This window comes from Equus caballus, chromosome 27 (genome assembly GCF_041296265.1).
Source record: "Equus caballus isolate H_3958 breed thoroughbred chromosome 27, TB-T2T, whole genome shotgun sequence".
In the NCBI taxonomy this organism is placed as follows: Eukaryota; Metazoa; Chordata; class Mammalia; order Perissodactyla; family Equidae; genus Equus; species Equus caballus.
Window position 1 is genome coordinate 18304002 of NC_091710.1, and position 18073 is coordinate 18322074.

At 43.4% G+C, this 18073-nt stretch overlaps 1 long non-coding RNA gene across 1 annotated transcript in view; it reads left to right on the forward strand.

Moving 5' to 3' along the window:
- LOC138921131 (uncharacterized) overlaps nt 1-17768 on the forward strand; it is a 32651-nt gene extending 14883 nt beyond the window's left edge. The window contains exons 2-3 of the long non-coding RNA XR_011433423.1: nt 13303-16321; nt 16681-17768. This is a non-coding gene — a long non-coding RNA (uncharacterized lncRNA). The remainder of the gene's footprint in view (nt 1-13302; nt 16322-16680) is intronic.
- The last annotated feature ends 305 nt before the right edge of the window (nt 17769-18073 follow it).

Consider the following 18073-nt stretch of genomic DNA (forward strand, 5'->3'; position numbering starts at 1 on the left):
ATATAGGTGACTATTTCTGAGATATGAAGTGTATATGTATTGATCCTAGGGCATTATTGTAATATAAAATAACATTTGGGGCTGGCCCCGTGGCCGAATGGGTAAGTTTGCGCACTCTGCTTCGGCCGCCCAGGGTTTCGCCGGTTCAGATCCTGGGCGTGGATGTGGTGCCGCTCATCAAGCCATGTTGAGGTGGCGTCCCACATGCCACAACCAGAAGGACCTACAACTAGAATACACAACTAGATAGTGGGGGGCTTTGGGAAGAAGAAAAAAAAGATTGGCAACAGACGTTAGCTCAGGCGCCAATGTTTAAAAAAAAAAATTTGTTTTAATCTCCCAATTGAGATCCTTCCTCAAGCAGAAAGTTCAGTTTCGGAGAGCAATCTAGAATGGAGATTTATGCAGGTTTATGATGAAAACCAGCGTGCAGGACCATGTCACATATACCCCAGAATGCTGCAACCAGCTGAGCTTTAGAAATGCTAACAAAGCTCAAAAAGATACTTTAAAAAATACTTTGCCTGTAAAATTAAATACTTGTGCTTTTTGGACTCAGTTAAAGTGTTAAAAAAATTGTTCTCGTGTGAGTCCAAAGAGAATTCGAAAATGTGTCAATATATACTATGCTGTGTAAGGCAAGCTGGAGGGGCCAAATTCACCCCAGCAAAGAACGGAAGGACAAACCACAGCCACCCCTGTAGCCCTCAGGTGCCGGGGCAGGCATCCCAGCCCACCGAGTCTTCCCCCTGCTCAGGCAGCCTCTTGAGAAAGCTCAATGCTTGATGTCGAGTTCCTACTGCTGGCTTTCGTCCAGGAAAGGGCTCTGATGGGGGTCGACAGCAAGACAGAGGACCTTAGGAAGAGGAATTCTGAATAGAAGGAGCAAGGAGTTATAAAGAAATGGACAACTGCTAAGCCGTGGGTTTGAGGCCAAGCCCCAGCTAGTAAAAGAGAGCACGCCTCCTCAAGGGATCCCAGCAGACAGTGCAAGGACATGAGCCACATGCCAGCACTGGCCAGCTGGAGCACCAATCCAGCAGCGTTCCAGCACCACCCAGCCAGCCGGCATCTGCATCTCCAGGGGCCCGCAAGTCTGCCTCTCCTTGACAATCCACCAGCCTAGATTTTAAAGTAATGTTTGTGCAACCATCGTGTATACAATAGTCTTGGCAAAAGTGTTTAACCTTAACCTAATATTGAGGAAACTCAGAAAAATCCAACTTGTGGCAACTCTAAGAGTGACTGCCCTGGGCTCTTCAAAATTGTAAGTGTTGTGAGAAAGAAGGAAAAAACAAACACCGTTCTAGATGAGGGTAGACTAGGCAGACATGGCAGCTAAAGGCATCACACGGCCCTCATCTGAATCCTGGGCCAAAAACAACCTGGCTACAGAGGATATTCTCAGACAAAGGGGAAGTTTTGACTATAGTTGCATCAGAGTTAATGGGTGTGACATAGCATTATGGTTATGCAGGAAAACGACCTTATTAGGAGAAACATGATAAAGTATTCAGGAAAGAACCACTATGATCTAACTTTAAGACGATTTGGAAAAAATATGTTATTATAGATAGAAAATAAACAGTTGATGATAGATAGATAATAGACAATTGATAGATAATAGAAAGACATGATAAATAGATGATGGATAGATAATAGATACATAGATGATAGATAGATGGAAAGAGAGATAATGGATAGAGTCAAGCAGACAGACACACAGAGAACACATAAATGTGGCAAATGTGAGTCTAGGTGAAAGGTCTATTAGTATTCATTGAACGAATAGTACATTCTTTCTACATTTTCTGTGTTTGAAATTTTTCAAAATAATTTGGGGAAAATGTTCATAGCGCTCTAGCATATGAAATGAAACAGTTATAGAAAGTTTGACTACACAATAATATCAATTTAAAGTTGAAATAAAAATTTTAGAAGTGCTGTCTACAAAAATTGTGTATACATGTAGATATATGTAAATAAGTCGAATTGTTTCACACAAGCCTATAATATTTTAGCTACAGTCCATAAAGAGATAATCGCAAACATGAGTTATATTTCATACTCCTGGCCAATGTCAGCACCTAATGAATATTCCACACATTTTGGCACTTTGCTGAAAGCAGTTTCACGCATCACTATGCAATGTCCTGTACTGTTTCCAGTATTTTCTAAATTATATTCCAAGAAGACTCAAGGGCAGAAACTTTGGAATCTTAGTTCTTTTGTATGCTACAATGTAGATCCCTAAAGAGGTGGTGACAAAATATTTGTTAAGGCGAAAACTGGGGCTTCCTAAATGCTTCCAGAGATAATTACTGATTTACAAAAATTAAAGAAAATTCACATTCTCCACAGGCAGTGGGTTTGAGACACACTGAACTCAGTTTCAGTTGTTAAGAACATGGGTGTGAGAAGGGAGCTGAGCAACTCTCAGTCCATGTGTGGTCCCAGCGCCCCCAGGCACAGATGGAGAGCACCTTTCCATCCAGATAGCCCCACCTCTGCTCACAAGAGCCCCCTGTCCTTCTGATTCCTCCAGGGGGACCCTTCCTCTGGGATTCTGCCTGTGCTGCCACTACCACATCTGTCACTTTAAAGTAAAGCTGTGTTGTAAATGTGCCCTCCCTCACTAGTCAGTTCTGTATCTTCAATGGTGCTAGCTGATGGAATATTAAAACTGTGAATGTCTTCAGCTTTATGTACATATTTTTCTATTACACTATAAAAGTATACAGCACACCCATTAAGATGGTTACTATTTAAAAAAAAAGAAAAGAAAGTGTTGGCAAAGATGTGGAGAAATTGGAAACCCTGTAATTGTTGGTGGGAATGAAAAATGGTATAGCCACTCTGGAAGATAGTATGGTGGTTACTCACAAAATTAAACAAAGAATCACCATATGATCCAATAATTCCACTTCTGCATATGTATCCCAAAGAACTGAAAACAGGATCTAGAAGAGATATTTGTACACTCATGTTCACAGCAGCATTATTCACAATAGCTAAAATGTGGAAGCATCCCAAGTGTCTACTGACAGATAAATGGATTACCAAGATGTGAGATATGCATGGGTGGAATATTATTCAGCCTGTGCAAGGAAGGAAATTCTCACACATACTACAGTATGGATGAAGCTTGAGGACATTGTGCTGAGTGAAATCAGCCAGTCACAAAAAACAAATACTGTATGATTTCACTTCTGGGTGGTCCCTGGAGAACGGTGGGTGCCAGGAGCTGGGGGAAGTGGGGAATGGGGAGTTAGTGTTTAATGGAGACAGAGTTTCAGTTTGGGGAAGATGAAAAAGTCCTGGAGATGGATGGTGGTGATGGATTTACAACAATGTGAATGTACTTAATACCTCTGAATGTATGCTTAAAAATCGATAAGATGGTAAGTTTTAGGTTATGTGTTTTTACCACAGTTAAAAAAAATTTAAGTATACAGGAACATAGTAATGGAGTTGTAGTTTCCAGGCACTTTGTTATATTGAGAAATCTAGAATCATTGTTCTTTGCTACTCATCACCTGAAATATGTCTAAAGAACAAAATAAACTTACCCTAGGAAAGAAGTAATTTGGAAATTTTACTTCTTTTGTAAAAAGCAGACAAAGAAAGGGGGAAGAGAGAGGAGAAAAATCTATCACAAAGAGCCCACAAACATACAAAAAGCATAAAAAAGCAGATGTATCAGAAAAGCAAATAAAAATAAAAAAGTTTCAAGCTGTAAAGTTAATAGATGTAAGCCAGTGAACCAGAGACAAACACTTCTTCATTTCAACAACAGGAGGAAAAAATAATGTAATTCATGCATTAAAACTTTGATTCTTCATAAAGTCACAATATGTATCTTTTAACTACAAAGGATGGACTTTTAGAAAATATCTGGATTCTGCTAGAAAACACCAGATCTCTTTGTTGAGTGAAAGTTTTTTACACACACCCATACATGTGTACGTATGTTATATATGTACACATATATGTAGTCAAACAGGATAATTTATGTTAATTTGTGTGCATCACATGTTCTATATCCTTATAATTATTTTATTTCCTGATTATTTCCTGAGAGAAATGTTAAAATCTCATCATATAATTGTGGATTTCAGAATTTCTCCCTTAAATTCTGTCAATTGTGCCTTACATATTTTGATCTAAGTTAGACCTATAACTTACACAGAGACTCTAACACCAAGACGTGCATGTTCAGGATTCTCAGCTTCAGATACTGGCCAGTCCTGCTGGCTGGGCACGGCAGGGGGGCTGCGGGCACCACCACTCTGAGCAGCACAGCCTGGAACAGCGATGGGAAGGCCTGGAGGGACTCTTGCAGGGGTAAGCGGCTGACAGGCAGGTGCTAGCAGACTCAGCTATGTGCAGGGTCCCCAAACCATCCTTCATGAACGGGGAGGCCTCAGCACATCTCTGAGACAGCTGTCAAGTCACTATAACAGTGTTTTGGTGTAAAAGTAAAATGTCTAGAACACCTGCTCTAAGATGCTGTAGCTCTGAATTTGACTTGTGGTGGTATAAGCCATGATATCCATTTCCATGACAAGTAATTAAACATGAGCGTTTTTAGCTCATTGTTAATAACTTAAGAGTGCTCCTCCTCCTCCTCTTCCTTAAGGTCCAAATCATTCTAAGATGAGCTTGTGATAGGACATAATGTTCCTTCTTAGAAGCTAAGAAACCCATCATGTTCCCCTGAAGTTGTTGCAAGAAAACCAGTTTAATGAAACACTCCTTGAAGGTCTCCTTCAGTGCCTCCATCTCTCTTAGTGATGGTCCAGGCACTACCTGCTCATTCCAGCCAGCTCCTGGGAGGCCGGAGGATCTCCTCCAACTTCTTGGGAGCCTTTCTCACCTCCACACTCCCTGCAGACATGAGAGGAAGGCTGGAGAGGCCCAGGGGCACCATGGTCCTGAAAGGGCTGGTGGGGGGATGGGCATGTCATCCAAAAAGCTGAAGTCCCCCCAACCTTGACCCTGACCCCAGGTTACAGAAGTCTAGTCAGCAGTGGCCCCTGCAGCGCCTGCTTCTGCTGGAACGCCAGCCCCTGGATGCTGTTGATCTGGGGTGGTGAACTCATGGTGGTGATGTGGCAGGGCTGGCCAGGGGCTACAGGATGCCCTGTGTATGGCCTCAGGGCTCTGGGGTCTCAGGTGCTGGATAGTCTTCCTGGACCATGTGTCGGGCTGTACAGTCTCCATTTTCTGGCCGCGGTGGGAGTCCCTGTGTGCTACAGCTGAACCAGGGCCCCCAAGCCATCTGGGCAAGGCTGTAGCCTTCCTGAAACAGATTATCCCCACTGGATGGGCTCCAGCTGATCTGCCTCACCAGGTGGGACTGCTGCTGCTGCAAAGGCCCAGGCCAGGGTTAGGGTCACCTGCCCGCATGCTCCGCAGGCCCAGCTCCAGCCCAGGGCTGGGCTGGGTGGGGCTCTGGATCTGCACCTGTTGGGACAGCGATGAGGTAATAACCTGGATGTATGACACAGATCCAAGCTCAAACTGCCTTTGCTGGGCACTGAACTGAAAACCTGGAGAAGTGGGGCTGGGGAGTGACATAGCGGTGAGAGTGATCCATGGGCTTCCTCCCACCCCTGGTCCAACGTTCTGAAGGGTGGTGCTCACATTCTGCCCAGCCGCTGGACTCCTGTTCACCAGCTGCTGAACTTGGGAACTGGGTGACTAGGGTGTGAATGGGCTCACTGATGACGTGAAGGACGTGGTGGGAGACTGGGGTGGATTTGCATGGACCTGCTGCTCCCCTCCTTCGCTGCCTGTGAAGGCTCTCAACCTCTGCAGCTGGTGCTGGACATCCTGAGGGCTGCTGGCATGGTGCATTATCACTTCTTTGTGAAATAACTCCTAAACAAATGCAGAAAAGATGAGATTCAGTGAGGCAAATTTTATTTCTAGTCCTCTGAGTGCTGCACATAGGCATTTAGAAAGTCTGATTACTGCATCAAAACACATACCCTTATTACCTGCTTTAAGAATACGTGGGCCGGCTGCCATGGTTAATAACAGGCACAAACTGATTACTTTAGGTGGGAAAAACCCTTACAGTGGCGTAATTTCAGACTAAAAGAGCTGCTCAGCAGGAGATGTTAACACTTTCTTACATCCCATTTTTCAGGAACCAAAGGGTCTACTTAATTCAGTTCTACCAGCTAGTGGCTTCTGAGCTGATGGTCCTGAGGACAGTGACACGGAGGAGCAAGAGGAGACTAAGGGCAGTGGTCAACACTTACTGAGAGAAGCCCTCTGTGCTCCAGGCAGATGCTAAAGGCTTTCCATCCCTCACCTCACTGACTGCTCACGAGAAAGCCACCAGGCTAATTCCACCATCATCCCATTTTACACAGAGGAAACTGAGGCCACGAAAGGGGCACACCTGCCCAAGCTGAGAGGCAGTAGGCGTCTTCAGCCCCAGGCTCTCCAGCTGGAGGCCACGTGCCTACCACTGAGCCGAGCACTTGGATAGGTCCGACCCAAACTTGGCCTTGGCCTGAATCTGGATTTGGATATTGCTCATTAACCCCAGTGCTGGAGCACCAGGTCTTTGGATTTGAGCCTGTGTGAAGACTGAACACTCAGCTGACAGTTTTTCACATCTACCCTGTAGAAACTAAGTCCTAGGGGGACTCAGTGATTACTGCTTAGTGACTGGCTATCTTGGTGGAAAACAGTGAATGGAAGTAGACAGACAGTTTCCAAAGTAGCCATTCCTGAGACAGGCTGGACACATGGCACAGAGGGGACCTGAAGCTCCTTGTGGGCCGACCTCCAGGTCCTGCACTGTCATGACCTGGGACTAAAGCCCAGGACACGGGAGATTCCCCACTGCCGAATATTTTTGAATAAAGTATATGTATTATAGACAAATACATTTTATAAGACAGCTCAGATCTCATTTTTTCCCATCATAATACAACATAATTTCAGGGGAAACATTTAAAAGTTGCAATAATACCACCAACTTTTGCAGCTGCCTTTCCCAAGGCTTGATGCTCTAAGATGTTTATGACAGCATTTCATATAAAAAATGGATGTAAACTAAACACCAAATAGAAGGGAATGTTGGGTCAGTCATAGGATGACACAGTACATAGTTAATAAAATTACTATAAAGAAAGTTTAAGAAATAAAAATTTTTTAAAGATTTTATTTTTCCTTTTTCTCCCCAAAGCCCCCCAGTACATAGTTGCATATTTTATTTGTGAGTCCTTCTAGTTGTGGCATGTGGGATGCCACCTCAGTATGGCCTGATGAGTGGTGCCATGTCTGCACCCGGGATCCAAACTGGAGAAACCCCGGGCCGCTGAAGTGGAGCATGCGAACTTAACCACTCGGCAACAGGGCTGGCCCCAAGAAATAAAAATTTTATGTTATATTTCAAACGGAAAAATTCAAGACACAAAATTATGGAATTTTTAAAGATTTAATAAAAAGATTCAAATGTGTCAACAGGTGGTTGTTGCTGTGTTAGGTGGATTATAATGATTCTTTTTACACTTTTATGCACTTTCTAAATGTTCTATAATTGGTATTTTTTTAATATTCAGGAAAGAAAATGTTTCTTTTTAAAACTTTCTTTTTCTTAGTAAGTAAACTACCACATAGGCAAAATTTTGCACTACTCTGAACTTGGTAAAATAACTTCTTAAAAGATGCAAAGAAGATAAAATTCAAAATTTTATTTGTATGTTATTTCTAACTCAGAACACCTTTCCCTGTGGAAATATGACAAGTATAGTCTCTTCCTAAGATAAATAGATCAGCGGTTTTCAACTGCGGGTGAGTACGTCCCTAGGGGACATTAGGCAATGTTTAGTGACAATTGGTTGTCTGCAGAGGGGATGGGCTGCTATTGGCATCTGGTGGGTAGAGGCCTGGCTGGTGCTAACCACCCTACAATGCATAGGACAGCCTCACAATACAGAATCATCTGGCCCCAAATGTGAACCAGATAGGTTCATAGGGTTGAGAACCCCTGACATAGATCAAGAGGCCCTTGGTGTTCACCCCTGCTGCAACCATCTAAACCATTTCTACTACAGGACTTGCCCCTCCCGCCCCAACTGTCACCAGCACACATAAGCACATGTGGGATCATGGGAAAGCCCTACAACAGCCAGATTAGACCTGTGATTCTTAACCCTGTTGATGCTTCATAGAATCTGGTGAAAGCTAGAGACTTTTCCTACCAGATCTAAGATGGAAATCTGGTTCTACACAGAAATCTAGGACTAGAAGAAAACTCCCTCAACCTGATAAAGGGCATCTACGGATAACCTACAGCTAACTCATACTCAATGGTAAAAGACTGAATGCTTTCCCTCTAAACTCAGAAAGAAGGCAAGGATGTCCACTCTCACCAGTAGCCAGTGCCATCAGTCAAGAAAAATAGATAAAAGGCATATAGATTGTAAAGGAAGAATTAAAATCCTTCATACTCAGGCAAAATAATTATCTATATAGAAAATCCTATGAATCCACAAAAAGACTCCTAGAACTAATAAGTGAATTTAGCAAGATGTAAGCTCAATATACAAAAGTTATATTTCTATAAATTGACAAGAATCAGAAATTAAAATTTTAAAAGTTATGATAGCATCAAAACATATTAAATAATCAGTAATAAACCTGATAACAGATGTGTAAGACCTGTACACTAAAATGACAAGACATTGCCAAGAGATATTTTAAAAGATGTAAATAAATGTTCATGGATCAGAAGACTCAATATTGCTAATTCTCCCAAAACTGATCTAAAAATTTAAAGCAATGTCAATCAAAATCCCAGTAGGCTCCTTATAGAAACTGAGAAGCAGATTCTAAAATCTCCAAGGAAATGCAAAGGACCGGGAAGAGCCAAAATTTTGAAAAAGACACTGGAAAACTTAGATTACCCGACTTTAGCACTTAATATAAAGCTACAGCAATCAAGACAGCATGGAAATAGATCAACGGTGCAGAATAGAGAGACCAGAATAGATTCATACATTTACGGTTAATCAGTTTTTCACAAAGGTGCAAAGACAATTTGAAAAGGATAGTCTTTTAAAAAATGATGCTGAAACAACTGGATATCCATATGCAAAAAAACGAACTTTGATCTATTCGTTGTACAGTAGACACAAAAATTTTCAGTGGATCATAGACATAAATATAAAACCTAAAACTAAAAATTCCCAGAAGAAAACATATACATATAATGCAATTCCAAGGAGAATTACAAATTACAACGAGTTTGATTTTGTTTTGCTTTAGAAATAGAAAAAAAGAGTTTAAATCTCATATGAAAAAGCACATGCCTGAAAAGAGGCAACACTCTTTTGAGAAGAATAAAGAATAAAGAAGCGGTTCTTGACTTACAAAATATTAATATTTATTCTAGAGCTTCCATAATAAAAAATCAGTGTTGTCCTGGCACAGAAATAGACCGACCCCTCCCCCCCCCAAAAAAAAATAGAGGAAAGGGAAAGAATACAGAGTCCTAACCAAAAATGTAAAGACAGTGGTGTTTACTTTGAATGAAAAAGAATCCTTTAGTGAAGAAATGGTAGTGGCATCTAGAAAAAGGAAACACTAGTTCCTTACCCACACCACTTCAGATGGAAGAGTTCAACGTTATCTTCCTCAAAAGAAAGAAAAAGAAGGAGAGGAGGGTTAGAGAAACTTTATTAGAATAAAATTGAGAATATTTCTACAATCCTGAGAAGGTGAAAACTCTCTTAATAAACATGGCAGGAAACCCAGATGTCTTAAATGAAAAAATAACTACATAAAGATGTTCTAACAAAAAGATAATAAATAATCAAGGGGGAAATATATGCAACATTTTGTTTATGGCTGCAAAGGATAAATATCCCTAATATACACACAGTTCCTATAAATTAGTAAAAAAAAAAAAAAAAATTCACCAAAGAGATGGCGAAGAATACAAGAGCCCTTTACGGAAGAGGCCACCCCACCGGCAACAGCCAAGCGCGGAAAAGCAGCATAAATTCATGGCAGGATGCGGCTGCACACGTTCAACCGGCAGTAACTTCAGACAGGAAGTCAAGGGCCTCCCTTGCCCTTATGGAGTGTAAACTGCCATAATATTCTATGCAATACTGTGTGAATACCGATGAAAATTAAGATTTTAGATACGCGTATCCTTTGGCCCACTATCCCAATTTAGTTTCCACCAATGGAATCAAGACAGTGGAGGTGAAGGAGCAGAACCCATGTACCAGAGCGCTCTTCTCAGTACGACTTGTGGGAAAACCCATCGATGGGGAACGACTGAGCAAGTATGACACGTCCTCATTACGGACAATTACGCAGCCATGAAAGGAATAATTATCTATTTCCGGACTTGAATAGATGTTGGAGACATATTGCTAAGTGAAGAAAAAGGGGGAGGGGCGTCAATAGGACTAAGGAGGGCAGAGGACAGAAGAATTCTTTTTCTACATTGTTCGAATTCTTATGAAGGTGGATTTTGTTATATTTAAATAACTTTACTCCTCATTCCAAGAAACAAAAAAAACTACTTTGGGAAATCAAGGTTTCCCAGAGTACCTTGAGATTCAAGGCAGTGACACGCTCGACCTCGGAGCGCTCCCAGGCCCGCTCACGCGCGGGCCAGCTCTCCGTGAGGAAGGACGGGACTCGGCTCTGGGCGCAGACGGCCGTCATGATCTTACTTCTGTTTCTTCATAGTGCTTATCCCCTTTTGAATTATTTTATCATCCCTCTGGCCTGCTGGAATGTAACTTCCCTTCCATTTTGCTCACAACGATAGCTCCAGGGCCTAAACAATGAACTGCTACATACTATGCACTCCATGAACATCAACTGAACAAACCAATAATTTCTCTCTCTCTCATTAGCTTTGAATCTCTTGAAGGAAAGAGCCTGGTGTTGATTTTTTTTAAATTTCTGCCACTAGTGATAAAAGTTGGCATAGAATATGCTTTAATAAATGCTCATTAAATAGGGATAAACTAAAACGGCATTGCAGCTGGGGAAATGAGAAATGCTACTGTCTAATATAAGATACTACTGGAAAACAACATTATGGAGAGAATGGATGAATGAGTGCACGCTTTGCTATGTGGGCTGGTCCTCAGAGAAGGAGGAAAGGAGAAATAGTTTGCAACAGAGAAGAACAGAAAAAAACACAGCATTGAAAGTCGGGGAGAGAATGAAGGCTATCCAGGGAGCAGAATGATAGGCTGAAAGCTCTTGAGAGTCAAGGTAGCTACAAGGGATCAGTAAAGGAAGCTGGAACCTGCCCCCATAAACAATTAAGTTTCCTGAGCTGGGGAGCCTCTGATGAACAGGCTATTTTTAGGGTTGTATTTAAAAAATAAATAATTCATGCACACGGCAAAATTATTCAAACAATAAGAGACTATGCCAAATAGTACGAGGTAAGCACCCTTTATCCCTGAGCATGCCCTCATCTCCCTCCAAGAGGCAGCCGCTGTTAACACAGCATGTTTCCAGGTTACTCTACGTGCAGGCATACAAGTAGTTCCTCTCTGGTAGCACACTCCGTGCACAATTCTGCACATTTTTACTTACTACACCTTAGAGAGACCTTTCCATTCCAGAATATGTAACTCTAACTTTGTTCTTAATAGCTGCAGTCTGTTCCACTGAATGTACGTACAAAATTTATCCAGTAAAATGGAAACTTTGAAAGATTAGTTTACCTTAGGGTGTGGATGATGCGGGCCAAGGTCAGAGCAGGGAAGAACTGCCTGAGCCTGTGGCAGGGGGTCCCCCTTCTCTCCCGAGGGCCCCTGGGTGATGGGGGCCGAGGGCAGAGCAGGGGAGAATTGCTGCCCAGAGTCTGTGGCAGGGGCTCCCCCATCTCTCCCGAGGGCCCCTGAATCATAGCTGCCAGAGTGGAGAGGGCGCTGACATGGGATCTGAACATCTGAGAGGAAGATAGGTTAGAGTCAAGAGAAAGACCTAAGTGAGACCTCTACAGCTGGCATAGTTGGGTGGCCTGTGGGGTAGCCTACAGGGTGTGTTTTATGTTAACCTGAATTTAGGTACTCATACGTATTGGAGGTGGTGGCAAAAGACTCATGGGTTCAGAGGTGCTACCTGATGCGGGGTCGGTGAGCTGAGGAGTCGAAAGAAAGATTTCTTGGACTCTCAAGGTCTGGCAGTAGTGCTCTTTTATTTAGCGAACAGTATGGAATAGCATGGGGACAGGACCCATGGGCAGTCAGAGCTCCTGCTGCTGCCCTGAGTTGAGGGTTAGGGCTAATTTTATAAGGCATGGGTACGTGACTTATTTTTACTGGAAAAAGAAATATGATGTAAAAAGTCATTAAATGATTTCAGTGCAGATGGGGTCTGGTTATTGTGCGGTCATATAACTTTTAGATACGAACCTGGCCATATAGATCGGCATGTAGGTGAGGATGCCCTCGGCTTCTCTCCCTGGGGCAGCCCTAATTCATACCATAAAATAACTCACTGGGTCATATAGTTTGACATGTAGGCCAGGTCACCTTGGGCTTCTCTAGCTGGGGCAGCCTTAATCCACATCACTACCCACTGTGGCTAGATGCAGAATCACTTCACCTGAGTGAGCCCAGCCCCCACTGGATACACACAGAAAGACAGCCTCATGTCCAGATCAGCCCACCCTGGGCCTGCTGCGATCTGTACCATTGGCTGAGATGACATTGTAGGGTCACAGTGATGGAGTGATGGCTCTGAAAGCACACAGTTTTTTCCACTGAAAATAATCACAGCAAAAGAATCAATGACTGCACGCAGGCGCCAGAGGTTGAGTGCTTTCTGAATGTCACAACTGCCTTGGGGGGGGGATACATAGGAGGAAACTGAGGCACTGAGGGGTGAAGTCACTGGCCCCCATTACGTGGCTAGGCAGGCTCCTGAGTCCTGACCCACTGATCCATGGAGCACCGGGGTCCCAAGCACCCTGTCTTCCCCACACAAAGCGCCCGGTGGGCGCTTGGCAAAGGGTCCTGAGTGAGGCCCCTGCACCTGCCCCCAGCCAGGTCTCCAGGTGCAGCTGGTGCTCACAAGAGCCCGAGCACTTGGCTCAGGGTGGGGAGGATATGAAAGGGGAGCCTGAAGCTGCAGGCCCATGTGGCCCCTGTGCCTCCATTTCTGTGGTGAAAGAGAAGATACCAAAACTAACCACAGATTTTTTAGAGCACTTCTTAACTTTGTATAAAGTATACATTTTTAATAAAAAGTAGGTAATTTTCTCTGTAATCAGAAACTTTTGTTTTACAAAAGGAAAAGGAGTCTGAAAGTGAAAGAGAAGATAAAGAAAGAAGCACCTGTGGGCCGCCTGGTTAGTGGAGTGTCGGGTGGAGCGTCTGAGAGCAGGAAGGTTCCAGGTCTGAAACTGCCCTGGGTCGACCCAGCCTCCAGGAGACCAGGTGCTGTGTGCAGCAGGTCACCAGAGACAGGGCAGCAGCCTTCCCTCCACTTGTGGCTTTGGGGTGCAGCGGCCGCTGCAGAGGTAAACGGTGATTTTCACTCATGACCTCTGCGCAGTCTCCGTTCCTTCTAGTTCCTCCCACAGCCTGGGGGAGAGGGAGAGAAGAAAACTCTGCCTCCATCACCGCTTGTTCCTCTTTTGTTTTGTTTAGTTTTTTTCTTCATACAAGTGAAATAAACACAATTAGCATCTTATTTAACTTGAATACTAGTTTTCTATAAAAGACAAAACAAGCATATAAAAAGATCATTTATTATACTTTTTGTTTGGTGAGATATCAGTGCCCTTTAAAACACTACTATTCAAGTACAAACGGTTATGTTTACAAAGTATTTACAATTCCAATCTTCTTCCTTTATGTTTTAAAACACAACAGCTCTTTGGTTACAACAGTTAACAAAAAATCACAAACACTGCAAAGAGGAAAGCCTCTGCCTCACTAGGCAGCAAATCTGAAGGAGGGCTCAGATCTGACCTCCTGCTTCCTGGGGGAGGCTTGAGAAAGAGCCTGGCCTTAACAGAACAGATTGAAAGGACAACTGCTTTCCGTGGTGGCCAGTTGGAGTTTAACAGTGTTCTGGCTGCTGTCTCTATCACTTATGTTCTAAGATTTCCTTCAGTCATTACATATTGTGCTGGTAGGACCCCTGGTTCACAAAGTCATGCAGGATTCTGCTAACAATGACAATCTGAGAAAGCCTAGCTGACAATTACCTACACACATTTTAATTCTCAAATATGGAAAGTTTAACCTTTAAAACAGAAGGCTGAAAAACACTATCCCTGAAGAATTTTTTACTTAAATGACTTTTAAAGACTGTAGGTCTGGTGACAACTAGATGTTGCTAAATCGAGTGATACAAGTAAAACTCTTTTCTGTTCCATATTGTGCATTAGGGACTCGCTGAAGAAAACGCACTTCAGGGATGAGAGACACTGTCACTCACATAATAAGATAGGGCAGGATTTCCACACAGCAAATATTCAGAACCCCAGTTCTGTTCCCCTAGAAAGCTTCTGAGAGATGTTTCTAAATTCTCTTCCAGTCTCTAGATTAATGGGAACTTATATTCTGGCAGCTATGTCTGGGATACTCTAAAGTATGTGCACTCAACATTTTATCATCATCTAAAAAGAGGCCGCCAACCCCCCTTGAAGGACAAGTGGAAAATGAACAGGATGCAGAAATTAAAATAAGCTGAACAAAGGGATTCCTATCTCTGCTGGTTCTGCATGCTTCAGGATAAACAGAGCAGGCACTTTCCTCAGGAACCAGACACCAGGCGTGCACAGAGAGCTGTGCTGCACGCCCGCCGTGCGTGTTCACGGCAGCACGTGCCAAGCCAGAATGAGCAAGTTTGGTTATAAGAAAATAGATTATAGGGCTCTGTTTTGATATGTTCAATTAACTAAAATGTTAAATCTCTCCCCTTTTTTCAACATTTGATTTCTACTTTTTCCAAATTTCCAATCAAGAGGTCAGCAATGAGCTGCCCAGTTGGCTGCACTAACTATCACCATCTTGTTGTCCACGTAAGTTGATGGGAAACAAAAAACTACATGACAGAAGGCTTTCCTTTGTGTGAAACTGATACCATGGGGAGGGAACAGGTTAAATAAAAATAAAATTAAAAATCTCTCAGTAGGCCCTAACTGATCCTTAGTACACACAGACCTAATTCAACCTGATTTCCTGAACTGAGTAATGTAAGAGAGGCATGGAGCCAGAGTGGAGAGGGTGTCATGGGGCATGTACCTCTTGCTTGGGGGAAAACTTCTGGGTAAGGAGACATCATCAGCCAATCAAGCTCACTGCAGTCACTCTATTATTTTGCTGCAGTGAAAAAATAAAAACTAGCAAACATGCAGCCTCCTCTTTGCCACTCAACTGTGCCTCCCCAAACAGCTTGGAGAGTTCCCGGCTTTAGGCAGAATCATGAGTGAGCGCTTCTGCTCATGTATGAGAACCCGGCTCAGAAATTCGGCATTACAGGTCTGCAATGAAGAGTTCACCATGCCCATTTCTGTGGGTAATACTTGTAGGTTCATAAATAAACCACCCTGTACAAGGAGGTCTCTCATCTCTACAGATCACCCTGGGGAGGGCATGAGAACAAGGGAGGAATGACAAGCCTCTGCCCTAATTCCTTCCCTCACCCTGCACTCAGCAGTGACGTCTACAACAGAACAACATTTGCGTGGTGCTCTGGGCCCCACACCACCCGAGACGGGAGCCTCACAAGTTCACCGGAGCTGCTTCAGTACGCTGAGTCCAAACACGAGCTTCATCCAAAAGCTGGGAAATACCGCGGGTGTGCTGGGATGAGGAGCAATCCCGAAGGCTGTGTTTGCATGGAAGCAAGTCACACGGGGGAGGCTCTGGGTAAGCCACACTGGCTGCTCTTTGGGATGAAAATTCAATCAGAGATCGTTTCCCTACAGCACAAGCTGGAATGTGTCACAAATGTGCTTCAATGGGCGTCAGTACTAAACATTCTCTTTCACAGTTCAAACAAGTCACATTTTAGGAGGGAAAGAAAAACACATTGGCTTCCTCTGATCTGAAATGACCCACCTTAGTCAGTCTCTCTCCCCTCTCAGGGCTGTGATGCCTTTCCAGTCAGGTATAAAGAGCCAAGCAGATGCAGGCTCCGTCAAAGGCCTCTTATGTTCTAGCTTCACAAAGCCTGTTTTATGACTCGCTGCACCTTCCAGAGGGCTCCTGTGAAGTGCGACACACTGTACACTAACAGCGGGATTCGACATGGCTTTCAAGGCCCAGCACTGTTGCTCTGGAAGAGAAATTAAAAGGTAACGTTATTGAGAAAACAATTGCCACTGTCAATTTTTCAATTAGTCAATCAGAAAAGGGGGTGTTCAATGAGAATCACTGCTCCCACAGTGTAGGATGCATTGTAATAGGATGATTATGTTCACGCCGCCTAAATAGCTAAGTACAGCCAATGGTTAATACAGGTTAGCATAAGGTAAGCCATCTTATAGAAGGGAATTATGTTGGGACTATAACAAGACACCCCCTTTCCCTTGTTAGTAATGCTCTAGATTGCGCAGCGTAGAGAAGTACACATCTGCTTGCTCTGCTATTTTTGTAGCCTTGGCTTGTACCTAGACCTTATTATTCCGATAAGGCAATAACGTTGTTCTTTCAGCATTTCCAGGGATGTAACGACCTTCAGGAAAAAACCTCTGCTGATAACTGTTGCCAGTGAAGAGAGAAAGGGACACTGTAGTCTCAAGGACTACAACTCCAGATGGTCAACATCCCGAGACCCCCCTTTTTAGCCCATTTGCCTTACATAACTGCTTCAAAATTTTGGAGTTTTAAGATGGTTCTTTACGACGTGAGTCCACCATCCTCCCCCTTGCTGGCAAGCTGTAATAAAAAGACCCTTTCTGTCTACCACCTTGCCTCCTGACTATTGGCTTGTCTTGTGGTCAGTAGAAGACCCCCTTTGGCAGTTACACTTATACTACTTTGTTTCAATTATAGCTTTCCAAGTGATGAACATCTCACATAACTCTGTACCAAGGTTCAACAATAAATAAAATCTACCCGATTTTGGCTAGATGGTGGAATGAATGGATGGCCCATGCTGAGGCCATCCCACTTCCCTGACTAGGCACAGGGAGGTTTAGTGGGCATCGTTAACCTGACATCAGGGACTCTCATTTGTAAGTTAGGCTGCTGGTTTGGACTCTCAGAGCTGGCTGGCGCCTGCGCTGGTTGGGAACAGCAGGGGTCTGCAGCTGGGCCACTGTTGTCATCACAAGTTGCTGCTGCATGAGCTTCTGCTGGACCACCCACACTGTCATGGTCCCTGTGGGGATCATCTGGACGAGCTACCTGGCTGCTGTCACCTGAGTGAGGGTCACAGGCTGTGGAGAAGCCTGAACCAAAACAGCTAGAAAATACACATTGCCTAGAAAACACAGATCAAGTGACATGGCAAATTAAACATCCTTGGGGGTAAGGAGGGGGGTTTAGAAACTTAATTAGCAGGAATGCTTTTGTGAAAATATGACGTATCAAAATATAACTTCTGGTTTCTAACCAAACAAAAGTAGAAAACTAAACCATTGTTGCTTTTAGGCTAAAACTGGATGTCTCTGGGAAAAAGGCCAGGGTTGACAACTAGGGACTGGTGGTGGTGGCAGTGTTCAGCTTTTGATACTATTTGGTTTCTTGAAATCTACATGCCAGTGTGATTTTGAACAAAATAAAATATTTTAAAGCGCTGCTTTTATATGGCCACATTTTGTAGTGGTAAATAAAATGGTAAGAGCCTGATGTTTCCTCTGTTAGGAAGGTCAGTCATCGCTGTCCCCAGGAGGACTTACACCGCTGGACCCAAGGTCACTACAAGTGGATTCTGTTTTATGTCTGCATTTCCCACCACATATCCACAGTGTGGTGGCTTCAGCTTGTAGGACACACCTAAGATTATTGGCTAAAGGAATGATGCTAGAAATGAGCTCCTTCAGTGTATTTGACACGGAGATTGAAGAAGTCTTTTTCCTGCTAGTCTAAGGATATCAAAGCTT